This window comes from Mastigoproctus giganteus, chromosome 11 (assembly GCF_048544385.1).
Source record: "Mastigoproctus giganteus isolate SK-2022 chromosome 11, ASM4854438v1, whole genome shotgun sequence".
Classification (NCBI taxonomy): Eukaryota; Metazoa; Arthropoda; class Arachnida; order Uropygi; family Thelyphonidae; genus Mastigoproctus; species Mastigoproctus giganteus.
In genome coordinates this window covers 8,474,031-8,489,099 of record NC_143585.1, presented here as the reverse complement: position 1 = coordinate 8,489,099, position 15,069 = coordinate 8,474,031, and the positions used below count along the sequence as shown (strand labels likewise).

At 41.4% G+C, this 15,069-nt stretch overlaps 1 protein-coding gene across 2 annotated transcripts in view; it reads right to left on the bottom strand.

The window, feature by feature from the left end:
• The window catches only part of LOC150077684 (clavesin-2-like), a 97,900-nt gene that overhangs the window by 36,920 nt on the left and 45,911 nt on the right, over positions 1 to 15,069 (bottom strand). The gene's annotated exons all lie outside the window — the stretch shown is intronic.

The window sequence follows — 15,069 nt, the reverse complement described above, 5'->3', positions numbered from 1 at the left end:
CAAAAAGGAAACTAAGTTTGTGAGGCGTCAGTATAATGTGTCTGTAATCGCCTGTATTTTATGGCCCCGTTTCATATTTGTCTGGAAGAATAATCCTCTATTCAGAGTGGAAAATAGTGCAGCCTTTTACGGACGCCTAGACAGACTAACTTGATCACGGTGTGGAAGGAAACGCAAAAACACTCCTTCTGTCTTGACAGGATTCGAACCCAGGCCTAAAAAACACAGTGTATAATGCTCGATTGTAATAAACATCGGCTGCTGATCGTAGGATATAGTATTTTCGCACTCGCCCTTCCTTAGCTACGTCTCTTTGTGTAGTTGTGGAATATGTATAAATGTATGTAAGAAAGCTAGGATCGTTTTAAAGTGCTAACTGAAAAAGTGAAACAAAAATTTTTAGCAAAAATTTCAATTTATTATTGTGGTGGATTATTATGTGACAGAGCAAAACGGAAGACAGAATAAATAATGACAAGTTTAATACTAATTGTAAAATACACATTACTAAATACATACAAAAGCTTTCGGTTATTATGGTAGGTAACCTTCATCGTCAAACTGACAGTTGAGTGTGGAACATGAGGGCATGTACTGCCATGCATGAAAATGTTTGATGTTGAAGCTTGTGGCTGTGACGTATGTGAACGTTGCAACGTTTGTCATTCATCACAATGGTTGCTTCAATAATTGGGTGGACACAACATCCACTGCTCCTGTTGACTGAGGTTTTATAGCATGTGATGTTCAACGACTCCAACCAGGCGCGTCGCCGGTAGTGGCGGGACGTATCTACAATCACGACATCGCGGTGCGGGTCAGTGTCGTGGCGGGTTGACCAGAAGTGTTCGGCAATGGCCGAGTGTTCTATGTCCGCTAAGCGGATGGCTCTTTCGTGTTCCGAAAGTCGTTTGCCTAGCCGTCTCCCAGTTTCCCCGATGTAGCAGCTAGTGCAGTCACGGCAAGAGATGCGGCAGACTAGACCATTTTGTAGTAAGGTGGGAACCGGTGTTTTCACTCTAGAGATGAGGGATCGCAACTTTCTGCCTGGGAGTTGTACGCACTTTATCCAATGTGATTTTAGGACCCTAGAAACCTGTTGTGATAGGTTTGGGTAGTATGGGATAAAGGCGCTCGCGGTTGAGTCATTACCTTGGATATTCCTGTTGGTCACTACGTGATCATGTGTCTGTAGGTCACACTTGTCAAGGGACGAGATCTTGCGAAGTGTGGGATAGCCACACCTCGCAAGATCCGCCTTGACTTTAGCAATCTCTGTGCGCTTCTCATCTACAGAACTAGGGTGGGTCCAGACATCTGTTAACAAGGTCCGTGCAGTGCCAAGAAGATGGCTGCCAATTAATAATATAAAAAAAAAATATATCGTTTGCCATACAGTTATAGATATCATTACGTTGATGTCCAAAAATTGAGCCACAGCTAAATCTAACATATCAAGAAAAAGACAGAAGGAGGGGGAATGACTATTTATCGAAACTCCATCAACTCTTTTGTGGAAGAAATCTTTGAAAAGAAATTGAATTTTTAATAGGAGCTGCCTGACTGTCATCTTCCTGTGGTATCTCGCCGTTAGGATGATGTGACCCACGCTTTCTTCGAAGCTTGTTTTCAGAGCCTTGAATATGTCATTCTTGACACATTTAATTTTAAGTCTGTGCAACCTCTCCTTTGCGATTGATTAAAAGCTTTACAAATATAATTTCCAAACAATTTGCTGTTGTTTTGTTATTTGGTTTTTAGGAGCATTAGCAACTAAAGCCATATTGCTCCGGGACATGCGGTGGTCATTCCCTGACCTTTCCGCATCCTCCGTATTTGGTGGTGACGGGCAATGAGGTTTGCTCTTAAGAATTTAACTTTATTCTAAAATGCAGTATGTCAGCAAACATTTAAAACAGAAATAATGATTCTGTGTTTATAGGTAATCCGAAATCGTTATTTCTTATCTATTTTCTTGTTTATTAATAAACATTATTTTCACAATAAAATTCCTACACTTCTCGTTTGAATTTCAGTCATTGGGATCATTTGCTCCCACTAAAGCCCGAGGGCCGAGCCCTTGGAGATAGCCCTCGGTTGATTGAAAATCGAACAAAATAAAGCGTTCTAATATTATTTGATTTCAATAATTGCGTTGAAATATCCTGCAATCTTGTATAATTGCGCTGTTAGTTTGTTTTCATAGCATGTCCCGAACGTCTTCAAAATCATCTCGCCAATATTGCCATTTGAGCATTATAGAGCAATTGGCTGCAGCGCATAGCGAAATGTGAAATTATGAAAGTATGCCCATAGCTTTGCAGGGGCATGTCAGGCCGCGAAAAGGGCTGAAAAGGTCATTATCCAGCATCAGTGATGGTTTGGTGGGGAGCTTCCTACGAAGATGCATTTTTGCATATTATTATTATTATTAATATCATTTTATTTCCACATCAGTGGGCACCCCTGGAACAGCCTGGTTCGGCTAGAAGGTTGTACATTATGCAAATTCCAGTTTACTACATTCATTGGAATTGCAAGAAATAAAAACAGATCGAAAATACATAACAAGGTAAAAATCAAAACATAAAATAATAAGCAATAAAATAAATAAAAAATACAATTCGTAGATGCAAACTTGAAAGATGCATTTTTGTATTCAGAGGGTGAAATATTCTGGAGCCGCACGTGAGACCCCTCAATCAAACCCTCTTCAATGGTCAGCACTGGATCTTCCAATAGAACTGAGCGCCAGGCCACAAGGCAAAGATCACCCAAACATGGCTGACAAAGAATGTGCCCGAGTTCATCAAGCATGACGAATGGCCTTCAGCCAGCCCAGATCTTAATTCACTTGATTACCGTTTGTGGGCTATTTTGGAAGGGATGGTCTGTGGTAAAAGGCATGCCACATTGGAGAACCTGAAGAGATCACTGGAGCGTGCTGTGGCCAATTTTCCGCTGGATGTTGTGCGTTACTTCTATTGATGAATGGCCGAACGTTTGAGGTCTTGTGTAAAAAACAAAGGGGGGTGCATTTTGAATCAGTGTTTTTGTTTCATTTGTTGGGTATTCAAGAATAAACCCACAGAGTTTTGAGTTCTTGTGTCTTATTATTTACCATTTGACAATAGGTATTTATGGCAGTACTGTGTATATATTGCCATAAAATTAACATTTCAAATTAAAACAAAAAGGAACTTAAATCCTTCTCCACTACTTTTTTTTTTCTTTTTGGTTTGTTAACATTAATTGCAAGTCAGTTAATGTGTTGTTAATGAAGAAATAAATGCCGAGAAGGAACTAACTGAAGGATCTAATTAAGGTACTAAAAAGGAACTAACTAAGGATCTAACTTACGCTAGAATATGAGATAGGCTTCTGTTTTTTTTCTTTTTGGCAGATACGGAATAAATTGGCTTCCTTGCATCATCATCATGCCATTTTAATACTGAGTAAATTCAGGCTAGTTATGTTTATTGCAAATGATATTTAAGGTAGGGCGATTTTCTCTCTGGAATACGTTATAAATTCTCACAGGGGTTTCCAGAGAGAAAAATCCACTTTCAAAAAGGTGTAGCTTGTGCTAAACCTCTAAGTAGAAAGACACTTGACTCTAGAAAGTACGCAAGACAAATTGATATTGCAAAATCTGCAGAAATCAACAGGCGCCTGTCCTTCCAATCTGGGTGGCTGTGTTGGGGATCTCCTAAAGATCGGTACACAGATTAAAACTTGTCTTTATCTCTAGTGCCCGCTTGTTAAAGCAACAAATGAACGTAAATGATTCAGTTCCTGCCAGTGGTTAAAAAAAAATAAAAAAAAAACTGTCACATTAAGGATGAGAACCAATTCATCTACCCGCTTGGTGTAATATGTCCATAATTTGGTGTTATGCATACCGCCTGTTCCAATTGCTGAGATAGTCTCAATGTTTGCAGAACACACTGTCTAAAAACACTCTGCAATCTTCTGCTGTAATTCGGCCACATTATTTCCTGTGGGGTTGCCTCAAGGAAGGCGCTTATGAAAATAATCCTCGTTCAAGTTACGAGGGCTGCTTTCATAAGCACGTAATGTTTTCATAAACTGTAAGAATTTTAATGCTTTACGTCGTTTCTGACAATAAGTAAAAGTTAAGATTTCCTGATTATTTCTTCTAGTTATTCCGGTATTCCTGATGGGTTTGTTTTTTGTTACATGTGATGTATTGAACAGGTCTATGGTTAGATGAGTTAGCCAGCAGACCGCAAATATTACTTTTAAATGATTTCGGTACACCCCCCCCATTTTTATATTGATACCTAATTTATAGTAAATTTTATAATAAGTGAATATTAAAACAAAGTACAAATAATTCAAAGGCAATAAAATCGATGATAAGCGACCTGTATTTTTTCTTTCTCAATAAACCATGATTTTAGCGAACAACTTTATTTAAAAGTTAATATTAGAAGCAATTTATAAAATCATCACTCTTTTTTTTTGTAATTATTAAATCGACTTAACACTTTTTTTCTTTAGAATTGAGTTTCCACAGCTGTGCGTTTTTCTACCAACTTATATTCAGGAAGTCAAAACCAGCTCAACCATCCTCTTTTCTCATGCCTCCTGTATCCCTCTCTGTAGCCGAACTTCAGGTTTTCTTTGAATCCTTCCTCATTGACTAAAAGTTTGTCGCTCCACACCTTATAATTAGCGGGACCCAGATTTCCTCCCACTTCTGCAGGAAGAATGCAAGGAGGGAAGAACTGATACAACGACTCCATGTTTCGTCCGTGGAACTGAATCTATAAAAAGATATGTGTACGTGAGGTTTCAGAAATCAAAAATTTCAAGTAAAACTAATGCAGCCACTTTTATTATCGTGGAAAATAATTAACCCTATTTGAATCGTTATTATTATTATTATTGCTTTCTTATATTATTTCTCCCTGATTGGGGGTGCCACCTCGTGACGGGTATTGCTACCAAGTACACAGGGTGGTTGTTGTTACGTCTGGTGTTACTGTTGGTCGAGGAACTCTCTGACTATCCTACACGTGTTCAGGATTGCGACTTTTTGGAGTTCCTTGTAGGTGTTCTCTGGGAGACCTATTGCTGCTAGGCTGTTATTTAGGGTCTTTGCACCATACCTGTGGTTGACACAATGATCGGGATGGTCGTTACATGTTGCATATGCCACATTTCTTTGATCTCCTGTCTTCCTGATTTTTTTCTCCATGGGTTTTCTGCAGGTTGCCAGTGTTAGGTACCTCTATATCAATCAGATAGGTAGCCTTTTCCTTCTTGTCCACAAGGGTTATGTCCGGTCTGTTCTGCGGGATTGTCTTATCCGTTATTATGGTGCGGTCCCAGTACAGCTTGTGGGTTGGGGTCTCATTGTCATTCTCTGAACAAAATCAATACCCTCAGTCATGATACCTTATACCTTATACCCTCAGTCATGAAATGATGTGTGGACCTCCTTCGGACAGGACACAGCCTCACGAGTGATTTTCTATTCAGCTGAATTCCAACCAGCCCAATGAGACCGCTCTGCATATGCCAGCCATAATGGCAATCGGTGCCGGCGCTCTTGCTGGACCCATCTTTCTTTCCCCCTCCCTCGGCGGTAGGGGAGGAGACAGGATTTTTTTTTTTTTTTCCTCCTGCCTTCTCCCCTACTCGCCAACCCAGATTTCCTCCTGGTGGGGCATGGGCATGCCCCACTGCCTTATAATGGGGTCGCCTCCTCTATCGACCCCATTTCTTCTGTCTTTCTCCCCCCAGTCTTCAGTCTCCTCTCCCTCTCTACCTGCTCGCCAGCGTATATCCCACAGGTCAAAATTTAATAGCTCCAAATTAAGTTCGCTCACATTTCGGTCTTTCAATCTAGCGATCAACCCACGCAAACGTTTTTTTTTTTTTTTTTTTTTAAGGTCCTTGCCACTGAAATCTCAGGAAACTAGGTGGCAGGGCCTGCCAGAGTAAATAACTGTAATACTAGTGTACCTGGTCTGCCTCCACGGGGCGAAGTGTGGGCAACGTCGGGCCTCAGCTGGGGTCCGGCGGCTAAATGGCCAGAAGAACAACGGTACACAACATCACACACCTCAAGATCCATATACTTTTAAATCTCTGGCCTTTACAGTGAACTGTATCACACCACAATGTAAACTACGCGGAGATGGGGGAAACCCCTGGTGCCGTTTGACCCTAAACACACTTTACACTTTACACTTTTTACCCTCAGTCCTATAAGAGTCTTTTGGAAACACTATAAATCGTTCATTTAAGATTTTTATGAGTTCGAGGGCACTTGAAGTCTTTCTTGAATTGCTTTCTTCGTCACATTTGTAGTTTCGTATACAGATCCGCTGCAATGAGCTTCCTGTAAGTTTTCTCATGGCAGTACCTGTCCGGGTCTATTTTGAGGTCTCTAAACAGCTCCAGAGCATTGGCAGGAAACATCCGCCTTAATCCTTCCGTGTTATTGAGAGCGCTTCGGAGACTATGAGGGTTGTGGAAGCGGCTCCAGGGCGGGGCCTCACTACAAGATTTTCAATTTGAGTGGCATCTAAACTCCCAGTCAGAAGTGGTGCCAGAGTGCAGGTGTTGCGTATTGTGATCATCTGAATCCACGGAGCTGTGTTCAAGTTTGCGTACAGTATGGATTTCGAAATCGTGAAGGGCTTCCCGGCAATCCTATTTAACCACCGGAGCAACCAGTGTTCCACGCCGAGAAATTTCCTGATATAAGTATTTGGAGCAGAAGACCAAATTGTTGAAGCATATAAGGATGCAGGAACGATACATCTTTGGACATAGTGGGTCACTATTTGCTGGTTTCGAATCCCAGTTATTTCCTGTCTTACAGCCCATATGTCAGCGAGAGTTTTTGTTCTCGTGTTCTGAAAGTACCTTTGGAAGGTAAGGCACTCGTCCCACGTCACTCCTAGGTCGATGTATGAGTTCACTTTCTTAATCTGTGCTCCATTAATAGATAATTTGATTTCATTTTATATCTTCTTATTAGTTATTTTCAGTTGTGCTGACTTGTCTGAGTTTAGCCACAAACCGATTTTGCGCAGGTATGTCTCCAGTTCATACAGCTTAGCGTTGGCGTGGAAGGCGCCTCCGTAGCCAGGTGGGAAGCGGCAGCAGTGCGTAGCACACGCTTCTTCATTAGACCGGGGTTCGAGCCCGTCACCACAAAATACGGAGGATGCGGAAAGGTCAGGGAATGACAACCGCATATTCCCGGAGCAATGTGCCTTATGGCCTTAGTTGCTAATGCTCCAAAAAAAAAAAAAAAAACGTTGGCGTGGAAATTGACGTCGGACACCAGAGATCCTTCTTTAGAGACAACAAAATATTTCATATCATCGGCGTAGGAAATGAAATTCTGATTCAGCGCCAGAAAAAGGCTCCAGGGCGGCAGCGAACAGCAAAGCTGATAAAACTCCTCCCTGAGGTGTTTTATCACCCCAAGTGAGGGTGTATTCTGCACGGAATTCTTGGTGTTGTACAATTAGGTACCTTGGCTTCAAAATGGTCTTGATGATCTGCAATAGTTTGCCCTCAATGCGGAAATAAACTTTCAATATATTTTTAAGCGCAAGTAACGACACATTATGGAAAGCTGCCTTTATGTCAAGGAATATGATGTCAATTTGGGCTTTTTCATTTAATGCGTGCTGCATTCTGAAGAGAGTCACCAACAGATTTGTAGTAGTGGATCGTCTCGGTACTACGGTATGGAGGTGGGGTGGCCTGTGAGCCAAACACTGTTGGGTTTAAGCAGGAAGGATGACTTTTCAAAAAGTTTTAAAAGAGAACAACTGATGGATATAGGTCGAAAGTCTGAAGAGGCCTTAGGGTTCTTCTTTTTTGGCACCGGCCGCACAAAGTAGTGATTCCATCTCTGGGGGAGAACCCCATCTTTCAGGATGTTTTGGAAAATGTGCAACAGCACATCAACAATATAGGCACTGCATACTTTTAAAATAAAAATAGGAAACCCGTCGAGGCCGATCGTAGCAAATATGTCTATTTTGATTTGGTAGTCTCCAACGGTGTTTGGCAGGTCGTTGTTCTAGATAAGAAATAATTGGTGGCCTAAGGATGAACTCTGTGGGACACCAATTTCAGGCTTGAAAGGATATGACATTTTACCTTTAAATGTCACCGACATTTGGCTACCTTCCAAGTATTTTGCAATCCAGTTTAGTGCCTGTCCTCTGAGACCATAGCGATGCAGTTTATTGATTAATGTCTGATGGATTACCTTGTCGAAGGCGTTGCTTAAATCAAAGAAGATGGAGTCGACTTGTTTTCCTTCATCAAGCGCCTAGGATATATTCGAGACAAACGAAATCATATCTATGCAGGTGGAACGAATAATTTTATTAAGTTAAGTAATGGCTTTACAAGTGTGGTTCCACATTTTTTCCATAATACAATAGGGATAACGTCTGGGGCTCGTGTGGGGTCCTTTTTCATACTGTGGATTGTGCTCCACAATTCTGCTTGGGTGATTTCAAATACTGTTAGTGTATCAATGTAGTTGAGAGAAACAATTTCGTTACCTTCCATCCCGTCATCTGCTATATCTGTTGTCAATTTATTCAAAGCTCCAAGCAAGGTAATCTGCCTCAGACAAAGATTAAAAGTAATTAACTTAACAAGTACAGGTCACTGTTGAAAAAAAGCCGTGAGAATTAGGGTTGAATTTGAAAGTGTCTGCAATTCTGCCCAGACACGATAGGAGGGAGTATATGATGAGAGCCCTGTCGATCAATTCGGCCCTGGAAAGATTGTGCAAGGCTCAAGGGGTAGACTTTTTTTCAGCCTGGTCTGTACTTGTTAACAGGAGAGACTGTTTCTACAGGGATGGGATACACTTAAATAGAAAGGTTGCAAGAATGTTTGCTGATGCTATCGAGGCAGTGTTAGGCGGGTCGGAAAACTGCTAGATTGGGGAGGAATCAAGGACTAATAGATTAACAGTAGCCACTGGCAGAGGTGAAAGTGATTCTTGCACTGCTTCTATTGGACATGTGTTTTTGTAATGGGCGGCACCTAGAACGTCAGTTCATCTCCGCCTCGTATCTCTGTAAAGAACAGTACCACTGTAGAAGGGCCAGAAATAAGTAGTGTATGTTTGGGTGTATTCTGTGTGTGTTCTGTTGTTGTGTCTGACCGCTTGGCTACCCAGAATCATCAGTCACCTGGACAGATGATTCTGGGTACTCGTCCATCCCACGGGAAGGTGGGCCAGTCTCAATGGAGCTCGCACTGTCTCAATTCGAGACTCTGACCCACCTGATGTTGGCAAAAGATGGGCCAGATTCCTCTGGGGGCCCACTCCAGAGGAGAGAAAAAAAAAAAAAAAAAAAAGAATTTGTGTTAAAAAAAAAAAAAAAAATATATATATATATACATATATACATATACATATATATAAAAAAAAAATAAATAAAAATAAAAAAAAATTCCAATAGAAGCATGGACATGTCCATGCTTCTATTGGAATGAGCCACAGCCTGGAAAACCAGATGTAGGATATTTCAGAGACTGCTGGGAATCATTGGGGTACAAATAAACACATGGGTTGTGTTAGTGTAGCTAAGAATAGGAACAGATGCATGTATACTTGCGTGTACACCAATGCTAGGAGGTTAGTAAATAAATTTGATGAATTTGAGGTATTGCTCAAAGCATCAAATGCGGATATTGTTGGGATATCAGAGACGTGGTGTCACACAGAACTGGAATTTGGGGACTACAACGTCTACAGAAAGGATAGACAGGATAGGAAGGGAGGAGGGGTTATGCTATTAGTTAAAAAACACATAAAACCCAAGGAAGTGAAGCCAGTGGACATCGCTGGACAGTGCAGTGTCGAACCAGTTTGGTGTGATATAAGCATTGGGAGATCAAAATTGAGAGTAGGAGTGTGCTATAGGCCTAATGACTCTGATGAGTATAATAAGGAACTGTACAGGGAAATAGAGTGGGCCAGTAAATCAGAGAGTCTTATAATGGGAGATTTTAATTTCCCAGATATTGACTGGAATTTGTGAATTGGTCACTCACACACTAGCAAGGCTTTTGTGGATTTATTGGATGATTGTTTTCTGCAGCAGCATGTTCGAGAGGCAACCAGAGAAAGTAACACTCTTGATCTGGTTATCAGCAGTGATCATTCGTGTATTAAGAATTTGCAGATAAAGGAACCACTAGGTGGCAGTGATCACAGTGTGCTGAAGTGGGATTTACTCAAAGAGGTAACTACCGTCAGAGGTAAAGGGATGGGATATTGCTTTCGTAAAGGCGACTACGATGGTCTGAGACAGTATTTAAATTCTATACAGTGGGACCAACTGATGATGTTACCAACAGCAAACTCAAAATGGGAAGCATTCAAGGAACTTATCTTGGAAGCTACTAGGCTTTACATACCAACTAAGAAATATTGTTCAAGGTTCAGGCCTAAATGGTCCTTGAGGTTGTCACAGACATTCTCTCAGATATGCCAGACAAGCTATACTTGCTATCTGGGAGTCTAAAACGCTGATGAAACTGATATTCGGGTGACACTCAAGTCAAGTGGACCCAATTTCGGCGACGTCCGGACGGTCTGTGACAGCCAAATCCTCTGCTTGCACCTTCACGATGGTGGGACTGTTAGTAATCCTGGGTATAACCTCCATGCACAAGTACATGGTGGGTGACCACCCAGGTGTGAACCAACGTAAGCAGGGGTCGAGGTGTGGCGCCCACACCACATGGAGGAACGCCGCCTCTCTATGTTACCAGGCAGTACTAGGTGGTAGATGACTCTCATCAACCGGTGAAATACCACCACTTTGCTTATTGGAGGCTTGAAATGGTGGAACCCATGTTTAGTCTCTAGAGCTAAGTTCCGGTCAACCTTTCCCTATCTCTTCCATCATGCAGTATGATTGATGACTTTTGAGGTTATGATGAACGTCGTGGCGAGATCCAATATTCCTTACATTTCGAGGGTACAGCTCTAAAACGGTGTTCGCAGGCCGGCCGCTAGTTAGTACACCGGACTGAACCTATTGGTAACTCTCTAGGAAGCTTCCGGATCAGCTAGTGTATAATCTTGCTGCCTCTACTCTGCCAGATAGTGACTGGAGGGAGTCCGAGTAGTGTGTATGCGGGGAGCATTGTCGAGGCCACGTTATGTCAAGGATCTGGGTATATTCTTACCACATGTATGCCATATCCAAAAATTTCATTACTTCATACAGCATGTCCCACCTACTTTTCCTTACTATTGAATACACCATGAATTGTCAAACTAATAGAGCAAGCTTATCTGCGAAAAGATCTAAACCTCCCAAGGACTTTCTAATTCATTTCACAAATATACGTGGTCTCAATTCTAATCTCAATGATGTCCATTTCCACTTGCAGTCTGCCAAACCCCATGTACTTTTTCTGACAGAATCTCAGTTATCGGTTGATTCATCTACTGCTCATCTCAGATGCCCAAATTATTCGCTGTATGATTCCTTTCGCCTCAAAGGTGGTACTTGTGCATATGTCCGTTTTGATATTCCCTGTCAGAGACTTGGCAATTTGGAATCTCCTCTCTTTGATCTTCTCTGGCTTAAAATCTCTCTACCTCATTATGTCAAATTCATCTGTTGTCTCTACCGTTCTCCCAACTCCACTAATCACTTGGAGCTCTTTGACTTCCTCTCTTTTCAACTTGACTTTCTGCAGTCCAACTTTCCTAACAGTGAAGTAATTTTCCTTGGTGATTTTAATGTTCACAACTCCAGCTGGCTTCCGTTTTCTAGTCACACCGACCCAGCAGGTCGAGATGCTGAGGCTTTTGCAATTACTAATGACCTAGCACAGATTGTTCATTTACCTACAAGAACACCGGACAATCCTAATCAAAGAGCCAATACGCTTGATCTTTTTCTCACAAACAACCCTTCTAAGTACACGGTCGAAGTAAGAGGTCCTTTAGGCACTTCAGATCACAACTTGGTGATTGTCTCTTCTCCAATGGAACCTTTATCTCATGGCTATTCCCAACCACGTGTTGTTTGGCATTACAAGAATGCAAAATGGGATGACCTGCGAGACTTCTTTCTTCTTTTCCTTGGTCGGATTACTGTTTCAAAACTTCTGATGTCAACATTTGCTCCGATCGTGTCAGTGAAATTATTCTTGCAGGAATGGAATCCTTTATCCCACACTCCACTTTAAAATCTCGTCCTTTATCTAAACCTTGGTTTTCCAATAAATGTGCTAAGGCTGTCCAAGAGAAGAATGTTGCATATCGTAATTGGCTTGTTTCTAATTCTTCAGTTTCATTTTCTGCCTAAACCAAAGCTCGCAACAGTTGTAAAGCAGTTATTAACCAGTCCAAACTAGAGTTTGAACAGGCTAAGAGTAGAAAACTTGCTTCTTGCCCTAATGGTAGCCGAGCATTCTGGTCTCTTGCCAAAGCTATTGGCCACAACTTTTGCCCATCTTTACTCCCACCTCTGTCCAAACCAGATGGTTCTGTTGCCACTTCAGCCAAGGATGAAGCTGACCTTCTAGCAACCCATTTTTCTTCCAGCTCATGTATTAATGATCTTGGTAAAACACCTCCCACCATTCCCAACACGCTCCATTCAATGCCTCCTGTGGTCTTCCGTCAAAAGGATATCAGAAGGATTTTGATGAATCTTGATGCTAAGAAAGCTCCAGGTCCTGATGGTATTTCTCCACTTGTTCTCAAAACCTGTGCTCCTGAACTTACTCCTATTCTTTGCCGCCTTTTTTCACTTTCTTATTCCAAAGGTTCCTTCTTATTCCTTCTGCTTGGAAATTTGCTCATATCCAGCCAGTTCCTAAAAAGGGTGACAAATCTCTCCCATCCAATTATCGTCCCATTGCAATTACTTCTACTCTTTCTAAAGTAATGGAGAAATCAATTAACCGCCAACTCTTAAACTACCTATAAACCTTCCGTCTGATCAACGATCACCAGTATGGATTCCGTCAGTGTCGATCCACTGGAGATATTCTGGCTTATTTTACCCATTTATGGACTAATTCAATGGAAAGGTTCGGTGAAACACAAGTAGTTGCTCTTGACATCTCAAAGGCTTTTGATCGTGTTTGGCATAAAGGTCTTCTAAACAAGCTTCCATCTTATGGTTTGCCAACTGTTTTTAGTAATTGGTTATCCAGTTTTCTCTCTGATCGCTCACTGAGGGTGATGGTAGATGGCTCTCTGTCTTCTAACTTCTCCACTAATGCCGGTGTCCCCCAAGGTTCAGTTCTTTCCCCCACTCTTTTCCTCTTGTATATCAATGACCTTCTTCCATTGACTGGAAATCCTATCCATAGTTTTGCCGATGATAGCACATTGCATTCAACTTTCCATTTTGAGAAACCTTGTCCTGCTCAATCAGCTTCAACTTCTCGAACATCTGCTACCAATACTTAAATGCCGATCTTCAGGTAATTCTCTAGTGGGGCAAAGACAACTTAGTTGATTTCAACCCTTCTAAAACTCAGTCTTGTCTTATATCTCGCAAAAAGGATTCTTCTACTCCTATGCTTATCTTTAGTGACAGTCTGATTTCTAGGCAAAATGATATATCTCTTTTGGGGATTACCCTGACTTCTAATCTCTCTTGGCACAAGCACATTACAAATATTGCTTCCTCTGCATCTAAAAAACTTGGTTTTCTCTTTCGCTCTCGGCGTTACTTTTCTTCCAAACAGCTGCTCACTCTGTATAAATCACAAATTCGCCCTGCCATGGAATATTGTTCCCATATCTGGGGTGGTGCCCCCAAATCCTCTCTCCGGCTTCTTGATTCCATTCAGAAGAGGGCAGTTAGGTTAATTAATGATTCATCTCTAACAGAGTCTCTCCACTCGCTTTCTCATAGACGCACTGTTTCTGCTGCATGCCTCTTCTACAGATCTTCCATGGGCACTGTTCTTCTGAATTGGCTTCTATAATTCCTGCTCTCTCTTTCAAAACAGTCCGAACACGTGCCGCCACCAGCCAACATCCATTTACTGTCCAACTTCAATCCCACAGAACCAACTTTTCATTTTCCTCATTTATTAATTCAACTGCCGTTTTCTGGAACAAACTTCCTTCATACGTATTTCCTGAAAATTACAATCTACAGAAGTTCAAGTCCAATGTCAACAAATATCTTCTTTCGTCTTCTTAACCTCAAACCCAAGCACGGTACTAAGTACTATAGGTCCTAATACCTCTCGTGTTTGGGGTTCACATAAAAAAAAAAAAAAAAAAAATGGATGTCAGATGAACTAATGAGACATGGCAGAGAAGAAAAATGGATGGGATACATATAAATTAACACGTGACACAGAAGCCTCTGATAGATACAAGTTGATCTGTAACCAAGTTACAAAGAAGGTTAGGCAGGCGAAGGAAGATTACGAGAAATCTTTGGCAAGGGATGCAAAGAAAAACAGCAAATAGTTCTTTACTTATGTAAACTCTAGAAGGAAGGGGATGAATCAGATTGGTCCACTGGATATCGATGGTTCAACTGTTCATGATCCTGCTCAGGTAGCTAACAAAGAAAATCAATATTTTGCATTTACATTCACACATGAGGAGTTATTCAGGAAGGGGAATGCCATAGATAAACACTGGTAGTGAGCTAGATGATCTTGTAATAACTGAGAGTAGAGGGGAGGAGAAATTGTTGAAGATAAACACAAGAAAGGCACCTGTGGTAGATGGGATCTATCCAGTTATATTAAAGGAGGCAGCAAAGGAAGTGAGCAATCCGTTAGCCATAATTATCAGAGCTTCCTTGGACTCAGGGGAGGTACCCACACAATGGAAATGTGCAAATGTAACCCCAATTCACAAAGGAGGATCAAAGGCTGACACAAGTAATTATAGACCTGTGAGTTTAATTTCTTTTCCAGGAAAATTAATGGAAGCACTGATTAAAGAAGCACTGTAAGAGGATCTTGACAAGAATTCAGTTATAGCTCAGAAACAGCATGGTTTTGTTAAGGGAAGGTCTTGCCTGACCAATTTGATTG